Here is a 16,767-nt window from a genome sequence, read left to right on the forward strand (position 1 = left end):
CTGGGAACAGCATGTGCCTCCAGGGCCAGGCATGGAGGGCTTTCCAAGACCTCAACCCTGGTCCGTAACTTCTGAAAGGATGTTGCCAATAAGTTTAGGGTGGAGTGGATTTGCGGGAGGGAAGACCCGACTGAACGCAGGGTGACTTGCTCAGGAACGAAGCCTGATGCATTAGGGAACAAGAGTCTAAAAAGTTCTACTTTGTGTGCTGAAGCTGGGTAAGAGATACCCCTGCGCTGAAGTTCAGCCATCAATCTGGGAATGGTCCAGAACCTCAGGGAGGGCGTGCTGCCGTGTTCGGAACCCCTAGCCAGAGAAGGAGGGATGGAAAATCCTCCATGTCTGCCGCCTGAGACATGACCTAATCAACATAAGGTGACAGTGGGTTAGTCAACCAAAACGACAGGACTGAAAACATGTCAGTTTGTGACATTGAAATGGTAAGCGAGTGATTAATTCATGAAATGATTCTTAAGCATAAGGTATCACGCCATTATCTGGAATGTCACAATAAAAATCCATTCGGGACCACCATTACTGCTATTGATCGTTTCACACCCCATTAGAGAGGTAGTTACACTAAGAGAGAAATCTCGAGGTTGGAAACCTGTTGGATACACACTATGAAATGTTATACGCCCTTTGGGTTGAACGTGGAGTGGGATGTCAACAGCTTTATTATCAACAGCTAGTTTCACTACCACCCACAGTTCTATCTAGCCTTTTTTATTTAGGACTGCTTGACTTTTCAAAATACACCCCCAGCTATTCATGAGCTGTTTTTATATGTTATTCATAGTGATGTTTACGATTTATTATTTTCAGTTATTATATATTGATTTTAATGTCTCTGCATATTTTTTGGGTTTATTCATTGCATTTTATTCATTTTAGAGTATGTGAATTTGCATTACGCTGCACTTCATTCATTCCTTTAGTTTGGGACAGTTGAATATGCCTAGCGTTTTTTTCTGTTCCTTTTCCTTTTCCCTCTTATGGCTTTAGGCTATGGAACGCACTGCCAGGTAGTTTGTCTGCTTTCATATATTTATTTTTTTTCTCCTTTTCCAATTGGACAGGATGATGGCTATGATGCGGCATCGCGTCAGCTGTTGCCATCGGTATTACCCTATTAGGTTTTTTCTTTTGGTTGCCGGTGACGCGGTATCGCGTCAGTTGTTGCTGACCATGTTTAACCTATCAGGGCCTTCTATAGATGAGGACATGTGCATTGCGTTGTTTTCGTTCTGGCAACGTGCGGAATGACGTACAGTCATTTCCTCGCGTCACACGCCGGTGGGTGGTTGTATCTCGTGTGTGCACAGCGCGCCGCACGAGTGACACACACTGGGTTATGTCCAGCTGTTTTTGTTTGGTGGATCATTTCCCCTCTAATCCACTTATCAATTTCCTTATTTATATGGCGTGCGGTGATCAGTGAAGCCACGCCTCTGAAGACATCCGTTGGGATGAAACATGTCAGGCAGGTTGACACCAGCACGCTGAACACTGCAGCCGATTGTCCTATTTGATGCATGCATTTTTGAACTCAAACTGTGAGTTACTAAAATAAATTGTTTTTATTATCAATACGGGCTTCACTATGGGTCCCTTATTTCTCTTCCTGGGTATTTGCTGACTGCGTATTTGAATGTCCCACTTCTGATGCGATTTCTGGGAGATGTTGATCTGTGGAGGAAGCCATCTGGATGTTGTTGTCTGTATTGACGAGGGGTTCCAGAGAGCTGGATTTGCTGGATGTTATTAAGAGTATCTATACATGCCTACTGTTTACAGCCATCTGGTAAGCAGACTACATTATCACGTGGTGTCGAGTGCTCCACATCTGCACTATACCTGGTGATTGGATTTCTCCTACTCTTCAGACCTTCCTTGGACTGTTTTTTATTAGTTACTGATTTTAGCGCCGCAATACACACACTTTTAAATGATAACCCCCCCCTATTTTATTTTCTTCATGTAACCATATGGTGCAAGTGGGTTAGCTTGTGACATTCGTGTAGCAAATGGATTGAAAACGTATCAGTTAGTGAAATGGAAAGAAGCTGAGTCACCTGAGGCATAGCAGGATACCTGAAAACGTGTCAGGTAAGCTATCAGAGTAGTGAAATGTCAAAACGTATGATGTGTGTGAGACGGATGAGGGAACTTGCCACCACACAAGTCAATTAAAAACGATCATCTCAACCCGTTCATATCCATAAACGTGATAACAAAGTGACGGTGTAACGCAGTGAAACCTAACGGGTGAAACTCACCTAACCCTGTTGTTGTGAAAATGTAGCCTAGGTAAACAATAGAATACCTACCTGAAACACGCTGGAACCGAGAAAAAAGTAAAACCCCGGGGTCCTGATAGTCATGTAGAGAAACCTTGCCGATATGCAGAAACCAAACTAAAGAACAAAAGGAACATGAGCGTACCAAAGCTACCTTTTGGAACAAAGCCAGGATATGTACAAAACAGATTTAAGAAATGAAACAGCAACATAAACTGAGCCAAGCAAGACTCGTGCAGTAGTGGACACTGAGAGACCTCCCGGTGGAGGAGGTCCGGACACTGCGTACTGTGTGCCCCCTACCAAGCTAACCGTGGGGTGCCCAGGTGCAACCTGGTAAGTGCCCTTGACAGCCCATCCCACATGACGTGGCGGGATGCGAGCTGGGCAGATAGGTGACACAAAAAGGTGGTGAGTGGTGCTGCCTCATGACCGACATGAGCAAAGAATGAGGCCCAAGCAGCCGAAAAAAAACAACCAAGTGCAAATGGCAACAGCCAAGTGTAAATGTTTGATAAGGTGTGGGGGAACACCCCCTGCCGAACCAACCCACATCCCATGTGGCCCCAGACACTAAGATACCCCATTCGATTCACAACGAACACCACCCTCACAACCTCAAATTGCCCCTCCTGCGCCCTGCCCCGCATCCTCACTCCATTTGACTGCCCAGTGTTAGTTACCGTGGGAAAAGCGTGTTCTCCAAGTGCAACCATAGCATAGGACCTGTAACTGGACCGTGGCTAAATATGTGAACAAAATCATGACCAGCGTTTGAAAAGAAAGTGCAAGCACCTACTATGCTTGCTGATAATAGAAAAAAAAACTGATTGGTTGGTCACACACACACACACAGTCCAACCAGCTCCTAGGGGTAAAGAGAACATGCATGAAAATCAACATTCAGTAAGATGGTAAAATGTGTGCCCAAACTGCACGTTGTGTCGTGAAAAGTGGTAAGGTATTTGAGGCTGGGGATATGTGGTGACAACAGTAACTGGCCACTATGCATGACACAACCCAGACTGGTCGCTGATACCAGTATGTGACTGTCCATGACAAGCACTGATGAGGCTGCACCGGAAGTAATGGACCCGCTGATTTTCCCACAGAGAGGTTTAGGAACTCTAAGGGTCGGTTCACACTGGGGCAACATGACTTCAGCGCGACTTTGTACCGCGACTTCAATGTGGCTTCAGCGCGACTTCAGCGCGACTTCAGCAAATTACAAGGCGATTTGAAGTCGCCTCCATGAGCTCTCTGGGAGGGAGGGGGGGAGGGAGGGGTTTTCCCTGCAAAGTCGCTTGACTTTACAGAGAGATCCGACTTGGAGGCGACTTCCATTGATTTCTATGGTACAGGTCACCTACCAAGTCGGATCAAAGTAGTACAGGGAGTACGCTCTGAAGTCGGAGCAACTTCAGTAGCGTCTATTAAGACGCTAGCGTTCACTCCCATTGAAACTATTTCTGGGGCGACTTGGGGCGACTTGAGGGCGTACAAGTCGGATCCCAAGTCGCCCCAGTGTGAACCGAGCCTAAGGAGCAACTGCCGCTGAACAAACCTCCTGTCAGCCTCATGGGTATTGCTGTAATGCAGACATCCCAACCTGCAAAAACTTATTTCAGGGAGGTGGTAAACTAATTTCAGGGAGGTGGCGCTTCGCGCCCGCAACCCCCCTACCCCGTGGCAAAATATTTTTTAAATCACTTTTAATATTTTTCCACAGTGCTTCTAGGGAAGGGGGTGGGTGGTATGTGGCAGTGGACGGTGTCAGTAGTTTTTTTTATTTTTAATCATTGTTTTTTTACAATGTAATTAGTTTCTTAATTTTTTTTCCACAATGCTTTTTGGGGGGAGGGGGTTGGGGCAGTGGGGGTAGTTTTTTATAACCACTACCAGTAAAAAACTTAACAAATAAAACAAATAGTATATATATATATATATATATATATATATATATATATATATATATATATATATATATATATATATATATATATATATATACTGCAAGGAGGTATTTTTCTTAGGAAAATGGTGGCGCCCAGCCGGAGACTCAACACAAGAAGAACGTTTAAAATTAATGCAATTTGGTCCACCACAAAATGGCCACCAGCCGGAGCCCTAATTACAAGGACAGATTGTTTAGTGTTGATGGGGATGCTAGGAGTGGAAGCTGTTTGCAGAGACATCTGCGGTGACAGAGTCGGTCTTCACAGCCGATTCCATTCCCGGGAAGTTGGGAGGCGCTTGCGGGTGTGCGGGAGCCGCCGCAGAAATGCGGGAGTCTCCTGCACCTCGAGGGAGACTTGAGATGTCTGGTATTGCTCTATCTGTAGTAATTGAAATGGAAACTAGTTCCCTTCTACTGGCATGCTCATGGATTTTTAACACAATTTCTACAAATTCCTTCAAGTTGAAGGGATAAACATACTTTTTAACAAAATTAAATGTTTATAGGATTAGAATCCTATCCAACCTGTATGAGCAAGGCATAAGACACACACCCCCCCCTTTCCCCAGTGGGTAAGGTGACACCCCCCCACCAGACAAGCGGGCCCCCCCCTCCCCCAAAACAGACAAGTAGGATACTAGCCCGAAGCAAAGCAAGTGAGCGGGCGCCCCCCTGATCAATACCTGAGCCTGCACTTGAGGAAACCCTTCAGCAGCCGCATGTCCCCTCGATGAAACCGGAAATGTCAGCAGTCGCACTGAAAATGACGCAAACAAGCGTCCAAAACAAAACAAGAACGCCTAAACCACACCCCAGCCTCTGATGACTGAAAGGACCACCCCTAACAAGAAGGAAACGCCCCTCACGCGAGAAGAAATGCTGACAGAAGGGAGGATCAGGGGCTGGCATTTTAAAAAGCGAGACTCCTCCCACAAATTCAGGAGGGCCTGCTCTCCGCCTTCCTACTTGTCAGCATCTTTTACTATAACATGTAAGGTCATGTAAAGGCACATGGTTATGCAAACTTTGGAAACGTTGTCATTCACAGAATCTGAATAGGACTGTAAAAAAGGCACGTGACTGGTATTGGCCACACAAGAGTTATACATGGACAACTGGTCAGCGATTTTAATGCAATTCTGGATGCAGGTCTGGGACCAGGACCCAATCACCTCTGTAGCCCAGGCTATGAATTTTAAGCCACGTATACCCCAAGATAAGGGGATAAGCAGGAGATTAGGTAGAAGCTGATTGTCTCCCTGTGAAATTCCCCAATGGTCAGGGTAATAGGTACGTACATAAGGTCACCGGACCCATAGACAAGGGAGAATTATCAACGGCTAAGACTGAGAAGGGTCTGTGTACCTTAGTCACCGGAATCTGTAGACGGTTTGCTAGGTCCCTATCAATGAAATTGCTAGCAGCACCAGAATCAATGAAAGTGGAGAGGTGGTGAGAGAACTTGGCAGACCTAAGTTGTGCAGGAACAAATAAAGCCATTTTTGAGGAAAACAGATACAGTATGATCTATAGAAGCAGACCCCCACCCGCACTAGACTCTTGACGTTTCTTAGCTTATTAGGACAGCTAGCGACAAAGTGGCCATGGTTGCCACAGTATAGGCAGAGTCCCTGAGATCTCTTTCTAGCTTTTTTCCCAAGGGATAAATGGGTAGCACCAATTTGCATGGGCTCATCCTCTTGGAGAGGCTAAGAGGGGGAAAAAGGTGGGTAGCGTACTGGGGGGGGGGGTGTCAAGGAAACAAACCTCTCTGTACGCCTTTCCCGTAAACGCCTGCATATGCAGATGGCTATTTGCATGGCTTCATTCAATGACTTTGGTTCAGGTTAGTGTACTAAGGAGTGTTTGAAGGAGTCTGATAAACCTAACCTGAACTGGCTTCTTAGAACTGGGTCATTCCATCCAGAGTCAGGTGCCCAGCGGCAGAAATCAGAACAGTATTTTTCAGCAGTGCGTTTATCCTGACGTAATGACCTACAGTTAGCTTCAGCTGAATGGGCATGGTCAGGATCATCATATAGTAAACCTTAGGCTTTGAAAAAGGCTTCAACTGACCCTCTGACTGGGTCATCTGTGGGGAGACTAAACGCCCAAGACTGGGGATCCCCCTGCAACCATGTAATAATCAGGCTGACCCGCTGTGCTTCAGAACCAGTGGAGTGTGGCTTAAGCTTAAAGTATATCATACAACTGTTTTTAAAGTTAGGAAACACATGGGGGTCACCAGAAAAACGGTCAGGTGGGTTAACTTTGGGCTCTGGCTCCTGTGTTATTGCTGGAGGTGCATTTACACGCACAGACAGTTCCTGGACTTGGCGTGTCAGTTTGCAAAGTTCCTCAGCAAATAAGCGAGCCTGTGCAGAGTCCGTCTTGACAGAAAAGTTTGTTATTGGCTTGTAATAATGTCACATCTACCCCAACGCAGGTGGTCAGACACTATAGCTGGCTACTATGTGCTTCACCTTTAGCAGCCCCCTTTCTCTTAAGACAAGCAGGCCTACCGGTACTTGGTTGCCCCCAGGACTTATACACAATGCTATAGTGTCTGGCCACCACACCAGGGCAGATGCGAACTGAACAAAGCAAACAGGTACTTGCAGTTTAGCAGACAGATAGCCTGGTTCAAAGGCAGTATAGGTCAGTGTTCCTCAACTCCAGTCCTCAAGGCGCACCAACAGGTCATGTTTTCAGAATTTCCCTCAAATGAAACAGCTGTGGTAATTAAGGCAGTGAAACTGATTAAATCACCTGTGCAAAATGGTGGAAATCCTGAAAACATGACCTGTTGGTGTACCTTGAGGACTGGAGTTGAGAAACACTGGTATAGGTAATAAGGTAGGCTGAATTTAGGGCATAATCCAGTATCTGTTTCAGGTAAAAGGCAGGCTGAGTTTAGGGGATAGTCCAGTATCCAATCCGGGTCATACACAGGGGATCCAACAGCAAGCAAGGTAGACTAACGGGAGGCTTGATCTAGAACAATGCAGGTAGGCCTGTCTCTATCACAAGCGAGGGATAGAGTGTTCGTTTTGCTTATATCAGGTGACTGACCACATCAATCAGCTAACAGGTGAACACAGACAGGGGAAAAGCAACAGCCAACACCTGGGTGCTGGAATGAGTAACTGGAGCACTAAGTGATCACTGTCCCACCAATACAAGTTACCAGGAAAGGGGAGATTCATTTCTGACTATAAACATAGGCAGCTATAAAAACTTGACAAGTTTCTATCCCTTTCCAAATCCAAAAAATGTTTGTGTTATGAAATGCATATACTTTTCATTAACAGTGAGCTGCAACAGAACATTTTAAGCTTATTTCTGCGTATATTGGGCTGACATACAAAAAATGTAGCAAAAAAAAAATAAATGAAAAGCTGTTCCACCACATTTTTGTAAAGTAGCAACAAATTAGCATGTAAAGTACCCCAATGTCACAACATTAGCTGCCTCATACTCTTAGTAGTACACAGATGGCATCTATCTTATTTTCTTAATTATTATATTATTTTTCTTATTATCTTACATGGCCAAAGTGTGAAAATCCTTCTCAGGAAAAATGCACTGAAATAGAATGAACACATGATGGCAGTATATCATCAACAGTATACTGTAGTAAATACTATACATATACATACATGCTAGTGTGCTCTATGTAAACATACTTTACTCTTGGCAACTAAAAACAAGTACAGTATACACTAGTTTCTAATTTTATTATATCACAATTTGATATAATGGTAAGATACGACAATAAAAAGCAAAATAGTTATTTTCTTCTCAGTAAAACTCCTAATTTGAGTGTCACTCATTATGCTTTTCAGCTATGCAAGTGTCAGTGCTGAACTGCAGCAAAATGTACGGATAAGCAAATTTGAGGATACATGTATGAGTAAGGGGGTCTGAGACTAATCCTCGGGTTCTGGAAAACATAAGCCCTGCTGACATAAATCAGTATGTTGGATTCTGTTTGATGCATAGATAAAGCTGAACTCTAGGTAGATATAAAATACGCAAATAAATGCAGCTTCACACCCTTAACTGCCTCATTACTAGTGCACACCCATGCAGGGTAATGTTTACTCGCACTGGGATGCACAGGGGTTCCAAGCATTTCCATGTAGACAGCCCCAATGATGCCAATTGGATTACAGTGGCTGCGTGGACACGGCCAATGCATTCAAAATTACATCCAGGTGGGTGCAGGTGCATGTCCCTGATGCACCTGCATCAACACGGATGTCAAATTGAGTCCATGCCCATGCAGCCACTGCATCCCAATTGACATCAATTAAACTGTCTGCACAGGGATGCATGGAACACAATCCTGCACAGGCATACGTTATAGTACATCCCACGTGAATGGAGCCTACTTTGACTGCCAGTCTGTTCAGGGGTAAGACCGGGAGAAAATCAGGGGAGATGCATGCAAATATCTCCCAGTAGTGCCTACAAATAAAAAAAATCTCTGGTTGATATATTCGGCTGATCTCTGTGCTGTCCGCTGCAGACTCACTAACAGTGCCATCTTAAGAGCATTAAAGGCCCCTGGGCAATACAATGCACTGGGGCCCTGTCTACACAATCACGCATGATTGCCCATCAAATGCAGCTTTACTGTGGCCATGAATGCAGCCTAACTGTGCCCATCAAATGCAGCCTCACTGTGTCCATGAATGCAGCCTCACTGTGCCCACCATTGCAGCCCCACGGTGCCCGTGAATGCAGCCTCACTGTGCCCACCATTGCAGCCCCACTGTGCCCGTGAATGCAGCCTCACTGTGCCCACCATTGCAGCCTCACTGTGCCCGAGAATGCAGCCTCACTGTGCCCACCATTGCACAATTGCAGCCTCACTGTGCCCATGAATGCAGCCTCACTGTGCACACCATTGCAGCCTCACTGTGCCCACCATTGCAGCCTCACTGTGCCCGTGAATGCAGCCTCACTGTGCCCGTGAATGCAGCCTCACTGTGCCCACCATTGCAGCCTCACTGTGCCCATGAATGCAGCCTCACTGTGCCCACCATTGCAGCTTCACTGTGCCCACCATTACAGCCTCACTGTGCCCATGAATGCAGTCTCACTGTGCCCACAATTGCACCCTCACTGTGCTCATGAATGCAGCATCACTGTGCCAAATAATACAGACTCACCATCGCCTGGTAACACACACACACACACAGCGGGCATCTCCTCCTGTGTATCACGGAGCTGGCTGGGTCTGTGTTCTGTGGCCGCGCTGTAACAAGTAACAACTGCATTCTGAAACCTGTATATAGCACATGTCTGGATTCTGCAACCTGTACATAGCACGTGTCTGGATTCTGCAACCTGTACATAGCACACGCCTGGATTCTGCATCCTGTACATAGCACACGCCTGGATTCTGCATCCTGTGTATAGCACATGCCTGGATTCTGCAACCTGTATATAGCACACGCCTGGATTCTGCAACCTCTACATAGCACACGCGTGAATTCTGCAACCTCTACATAACACATGTGTGGATTCTGCAGCCTGTATATAGCACATGTGTGGATTCTGCAGCCTGTATATAGCACATGTGTGGATTCTGCAGCCTGTATATAGCACATGTGTGGATTCTGCAACCTGTATATAGCACATGTGTGGATTCTGCAACCTGTATATAGCACATGTGTGGATTCTGCAACCCCCCTTATCAGGTCAGCTTCTTATACCTGGGTGGTGGTGGACACAACAATTACCCCCCCCCCTTCTCTGTCAGACCACCACAGTCAGGATGGCAGGGCAGACACAAACACTCCTCCAGCCTCCTCTCACAACCCACACACACCCCCTATCACCAGCTCACCTCGGGCTCTCAGCTTCAGCTGGGGTGGTACAGACTCCGGAAGACTGTGTGGACACAGTGTGTAACAGCAGCCGCCCCCCGCACTGAATGATGACACATTCAGCTCGGCTGCTCAGCAGTGGTGGGTGGAGCTAGCAGGGGAAAACAGTAATCAGACCATACTATTTTGGCCATGGCGCTAGAGGTGTTCCAGCTGACAAAAAAACAACTAAACAGAGCAGCTAGAGCCAGGGATGCCCTCGGGAATCTGTCAGACAGTGTCACCCAACCTGGGTGCAGGGCACACCCCCATAGAAATGCCACCCGGACACTGACACCCCCCCAATGTGTGGCACCCAGGGCGGACCTCCCCCTGCCCCCTGCTGGGTACGCCCCTGGAGATGTCAAATCTAAGCACTGATGTTGGGGAGGGCGGGGCCCCTCCCATCCCCGACATCAGTGCTTAGATTTGACAGCTCCACCCTCACTGCGGCCGCATGCCCCCAGCTTGCCCACCAATGACTGGATGTTTACACTCGGGGCTAATGAGAAATATGAGACCCAGGGCTTTTTGAGGATGCTGGGCAGGTGGGGCCCCCCAGGCAAGTGGGGCCCCCGGGCAACTGCTTAGCGTGCCCATGCAAAAAGAAGGCCCTGCTCACTAATCCAGCATCACACATCTTCCAGTATGAATGATACTCATTTAAAGCAGAACTCCGGGCAAAATTTTTTTTCCATGTCTTTGTTGCTGATCTCCTACCTTCACCAACTTTGCCATCCATGTTCTTCTGAGCTCCTTTGTAATAGGCTGCTGAACTTGCTGAAAAAACGTTATTGGCTGCTGACTTCCTGTGCTTCTATCACTCTCCTAAGCTCAGCCAGCGGTCTGACACGCCCCCTTGTAGTCCTCTGAAAGAGCAGGGAGGAAGCAGATATGTAGTGGGCAGAGGGGGTCTCACAGCCCCTGGTCTGTACCGCCCATGGAGGAGGTGTCCTCCTTCTCCTCTCTCCTCCCTCCTCCTCCTCTGCTCCTTGACAGTCCACTCCGCCCCCTGCCGCCACCCGCCTGCTATCTCCATGCAGAGCAGGGATTATCATCGGTAATTACTTGTATGACACAGCGGGGATCTCCCACTGTGTCAGGTATTGTATATGAGAACACCGATCGCTGATGTCCTCCCGCCATTATAGGAACAGTGTGTTGTCAATCATAGTAACAGCGGGAGGCGGGGCATCAACGATCTGTGTTCTCACATACAATACTTGACACAGTGGTAGATCCCCGCTGTGTCATACAAGTCATTTCTGATAATAATCCTGGCTTTACACTGGTGGTCCTTGACAAGCAGCACTGGTGGCCCCTGACATGGTGGTCCCTGACATGGTAGTCCCTGACTGGTGGTCCCTGACAAGCAGCAGTAGTGGTCCCTGACATTCGGCACTGGTGGTCCCTGACAATCGGCACTGGTGGTCCCTAACATGGTGGTCCCTGACATGGTTGTCCCTGATAAGCAGCACTGGTGGTCCCTGACATGGTGGTCCCTGACAAGCGGCACTGGTGGTCCCTGACATGATGGTCCCTGACACAGTGGTCCCTGACAAGTGGCACTGGTGGTCCTTGACATGGTGGTCCTTGACAAACGGCACTGGTGGTCCCTGACATTCGGCGCTGGTGGTCCCTGACATGGTGGTCCCTGACAAGCGGCACTGGTGGTCCCTGACATGGTGGTTCCTGACAAGCGGCACTGGTGGTCCCTGACATGGTGGTCCCTGACAAGCGGCACTGGTGGTCCCTGACATGGTGTTCCCTGACATACATTGTGGTCCCTGACAAGCGGCACTGGTGGTCCCTGACAAGTAGCACTGGTGGTCCCTGACATTCAGGACTGGTGGTCCCTGACATGGTGGTTCCTGACAAGCGGCACTGGTGGTCCCTGACATGGTGGTCCCTGACAAATGGCACTGGTAGTCCCTGACATGGTGGTCCCTGACTGGTGGTCCCTGACATTCGGCACTAGTGGACCCTGACATTCGGCACTGGTGGTCTCTGACATGGTGGTCCCTGACATGGTAGTCCCTGACGTGGCACTTGTGGTCCCTGACATGGTGGTCCCTGACATGGTGGTCACTGACACGGTAGTCCCTGACATGCAGCACTGGTGGTCCCTGACATGGTAGTTCCTGACATGCAGCACTGGTGGTCCCTGATATGGTAGTCCCTGACATGGTGGTCCCTGACATGGTGGTCCCTGACTGGTGGTCCCTGACAAGCGGCACCGGTGGTCCCTGACTGGTGGTCCCTGACATGGTGGTCCCTGACAAGCGGCACTGGTGGTCCCTGACATGGTGGTCCCTGACTGGTGGTCCTTGACAAGCGGCACTGGTGGTCCCTGACTGGTGGTCCCTGACATGGTGGCCCCTGACAAGCGGCACTGGTGTGGTCCCTGACATGGTGGTTCCTGACTGGTGGTTCCTGACTGGTGGTTCCTGACAAGCGGCACTGGTGGTCCCTGACTGGTGGTCCCCGACAAGCGGCACTGGTGGTCCCTGACATCCTGCACTGGTGGTCCCTGACATTCGGCACTGGTGGTCCCTGACTGGTGGTCCCTGACATGGTGGTCCTTGACATTTGGCACTGGTGGTCCCTCTCACACAGCACTGGTGGACACTGATAAGCTGCACTGGTTTGCATTTATATTAACTGCATTACATTTATTAATTTAATTTACATTTATTTATTAAATGTATTAAATTATTTTATATTAATATGCATTTATATTGAAATGCTTTGCATTTATAAGGCTGTAACTTATCATACTGTGTGTTATGTATGGCTTCCTGGCTGCAGAATGAGGGGTGTTTTTTTTATCAAGTGGGAGAGTTCACATTTACATGTACAAGCCTAGTGTACCTCCCACATTCACTCCCATCCCAAGGATTCATGGGAAATGTAATCTGATTACAGAGAGAGAGCAAAAATTACTAGTGCTGTCACTGGACCCAGCCAAAGACACCTCTGGGAATTGGAAGTGACACAAATGCCAACAACTATGAAAGTTGGTTACTGTGCACCCCAAGTTTCTCAAGCCCAGCTATTTTAGGGGACAACAAAGTTGGTATGCAGACACCTGAAATTTTTTTTTTGGGTGGCCACAAGTCAATGTAAATCTTATAAATGTGTGATTTTTAAAAAACCTTGTTTTCATGTACTGTAATGTCATAATTACATAAGTAGATGGAGCAGTTGTATTTGGTTATACATACTTACACAAGCAGAAGAGAGAATGTGGTGGGTCCACTTTAAGCAAAGTATCAGTGAACTAATTAATGATTGTTACGTATATTTCTTTTCTTTATTTCTTTTATTTTTTTAAATATGTAACTATGAATTCCCAAGTGCCTCATCATTTCAGCAAATTATGGGGTCTATCTCCACCCCCCTGGCATCCTCCAGGATATCAGTAACACTCTTGTTTTCCAGCAGTCAGTGCTCCTTTTTTTAAATTTAAAAATACTAGAGACCATGCAGTACTTGTAAACACTTGAACAGAATTGCCCAAAGGGCCAAGATGAGACAAAGTAATTCAGGTATGTGAATTAAACAATGGATGAATACCATTAATGTATGTATTTATGTGTCTTTTTGCTCAGGCAGGACTAGTCAGCTGAGGTTATATAAGGCTGTAACTACAATTTTACAATTTTTGTACAGATGTATTCGAGATTGGGGAGTTTTAAGAAAGAAGAAGTAATGTAAATGTGGGAGATCAGATGAAATAAGCAAGAAAAATGGGGGGGGGGAGTATATGTTCTCTGAATAGAAAGAAAAGAGCACCGGGTACAGAATACCTAACTATACCATAGGGAGGATCAAGTTTTCACCTGTCCGCTGGCCCTTTACACTAGTGTTCCTTTATTTTTCCTCCAGATTTAATGGTCCCAATCACCCAGCCATGCTCCCAGATGTTGGAACTGTCAGAATAAGAAACGGTTGCACCCCACGTGGGCTCCAAGTAAAGTTTATTGGAATATGAAAAGATCCAAAATGAGACCAGAGGACACCAGCAGTGGTCAAGGTAGACGTGTTTCACATAACAGAAATGTGCTTAATCAGTAATGATTAAGCACATTTCTGTTGTGTGAAACACGTCTACCTTGACCACTGCTGGTGTCCTCTGGTGTCATTTTGGATATTTTCATATTCCAATATACTTTACTTGGAGCCCACGTGAGGTGCAGACATTTCTTATTTTGACAATTTACCATGGAGGCGAGCCAGGGCTAGCACTCAGGTGTGTGCTCCAGTGGGCGTATCAGTTACACCTGGAGCAGTGAGTTCTTTTCATTTAAATGTTGGAACCAACACGGCTTTCTTTCTACTGCTATGACCTGGCAGGTGTCTGTTGCTCTATTCTTTGCTTTCTTTGGCATGGGCAAGAGCTGTAATTCAAGTCTCTCTCCTGGATTCCTTTCTCAAAAGCAGTATTCTCAAAGGGGAAAGAGTCCTCTTGCAGATACTGTTTCAGAGGAAGAGAAGGAGTGCAGCTTTTATTCAACCCCCTTTATAGTTCAAAAACCTTTCAATAGATTTAGACACAACGTCAATCTGAAACTCTTGATTTTTTTCTATACTGATCTGTAGTTTGATGATGTGGTCCATCAAAACATATAACGCTGTTATTCAGAATGCAGTCTGGCTAATGTTTATTGACCTACAGGATACCTGCAATGTTCTGGGGTTTTTCCACCTTATCAGAAGTTTTTTATGGTTTTGTATCCAAGACATGCATTTATGGTTTCAGTGCCTTCCATGTAAAATGAGCACAGTTCCAAGAATTGATTCTATGGTCTTAATGTGTATGGCTGCAGTGATTCAGATGTCTATGGAACAGATATTTTGTTATTTCAATAAGTTCTTTTTACTTAGTGGAGGAAACCCCCCACAACAGATGGAGACTTGGAGTGCTCCAAATTGTGACCCAGTTGGGTTAGCTGATCAGTTATTAAAATAGTCAAATGCTTCCCATGTAACGGCTTCAGTAGGTGGTGTTTCACACCAAGACCGGCCTCTCTTCAGCGTGGAAGATTGCAAACATTATCCAAAATATTGCACAAAGCAGGACAACTTCTTAGCTGTTGCTAAAGTAGAATCTTTATTACTTTGACTCCTTTCCACAACTTTTCCATCTGCTCTTTGATACAGATGACACAGGTAGATTTTTCTAATTCAATTTATGCAGCAGTAGAGATGCAAAACTCAGCATTAACTGAATGAATCCCTCACAGGATTAAGAACATGCTTCTGTGGTGGTTAGATGTCAACATTTCCTAGTCCTCTTGTGCAAGGATGGAGAGTTGTAAACCACTTGCATAGATTTTCATTTGGATACAATGGTGCGTAATCGTATGCATAGCTCCCAACTGTCCCTGATTTCAAGGGACTGTCCCTGATTTGGAACAAAGCCCATCTGTCCCTCTTTCCTCCTCATTTGTCCCTCATTTTGGTCTGATCTATATAGTTGTATATAAAATACACTTTTTATCTTTCAAAAAGTGTTTCCCAGTGCTAAACCTTTCATCCGATTTCTAAATTGCTGCATTTGTAAGTTTTAAAAGCCAATATAAAGGAATAGTAGTGGGGAAAAACACATTTGTGGGTTTAAAGAGTTTTTTTTGTACAATTCTCCTTTAAGGGGGCACGGCAGGGGGTGTATCCTATGCAACACTGTATCCTGGCCTAGGCCGACAAGGCCCAGGCCTAGGGCAGCACTTTGCAGGGGGGCAGCACAGAAAGAGTCCCGCCGTCTTGCGCTACATTGTTAGTGTAGCACCAGTCTTATGGGGCAGACTGGGCTGAGAGGCAAATTAGTATAGCACCCCCATAAAGCAGCCGCACTGCTTCCGGTATGCGGACATCCGGCATTCTGCAATTGTGGGGGGGGGCACTATCATCCTGGACCACAAACCTTCCTCACTGTGCTATATGTTTTCTGCTGCACCATTGGCATGGTTATATCTTTTCAGTCCTCTCCATAAAATTTTCAGAAATTTGTGCTTAAAGTAGAACTATAGGCAACACTCATTTTGGATAGAATAAGGGAGGGTTATAGCCCCTGTCAGGAAGTGAGAGGAAATCTATGCAAATTAAGGGAATTCATTGCCCCCCCTCCCCCCCAGGCACTCGGAACTAGTGTCCCCACTTGAAAATTTAAGGGCGGGTCTTAAACAAGGGGTGTGGCCTTGACAGGAAGGGGTGGGTCATATTTTAATTAGGGGGTGCATGAGTTTAGTCAGGCCTAGGGCAGCACAAAACCTAAATATACTACTGGTCCTATGCCTACATGATTTTGCTAATAGGTGTCCCTCATTCCTATCTCAAAAAGTTGAAAGGTATGCATATGTGTAGAAGGAGCAGAGCCAGTCTGCTGATCTTTAACCCCTTCACACCCAAGGGTAAAACAAAACTTAACCACATGCCGACCAGCGCACGACGATATACGTCGGCACAATGGCACAGCTGGGCAAATGGGCGTACAGGTACGTCCTCTTTAAATCGCTGCATTGTGGGCATGCGCGCGCCCGCCACGTACTCCGTGACTGTGCCCGTGGGTCCCATGGACTCGATGTCTGCCGGGGGCCCACGATCTTGTCACGGAGTGGCAGAACGGGGAGAT

Source organism: Aquarana catesbeiana, linkage group LG08 (genome assembly GCF_042186555.1).
Source record: "Aquarana catesbeiana isolate 2022-GZ linkage group LG08, ASM4218655v1, whole genome shotgun sequence".
Taxonomy (NCBI): Eukaryota; Metazoa; Chordata; class Amphibia; order Anura; family Ranidae; genus Aquarana; species Aquarana catesbeiana.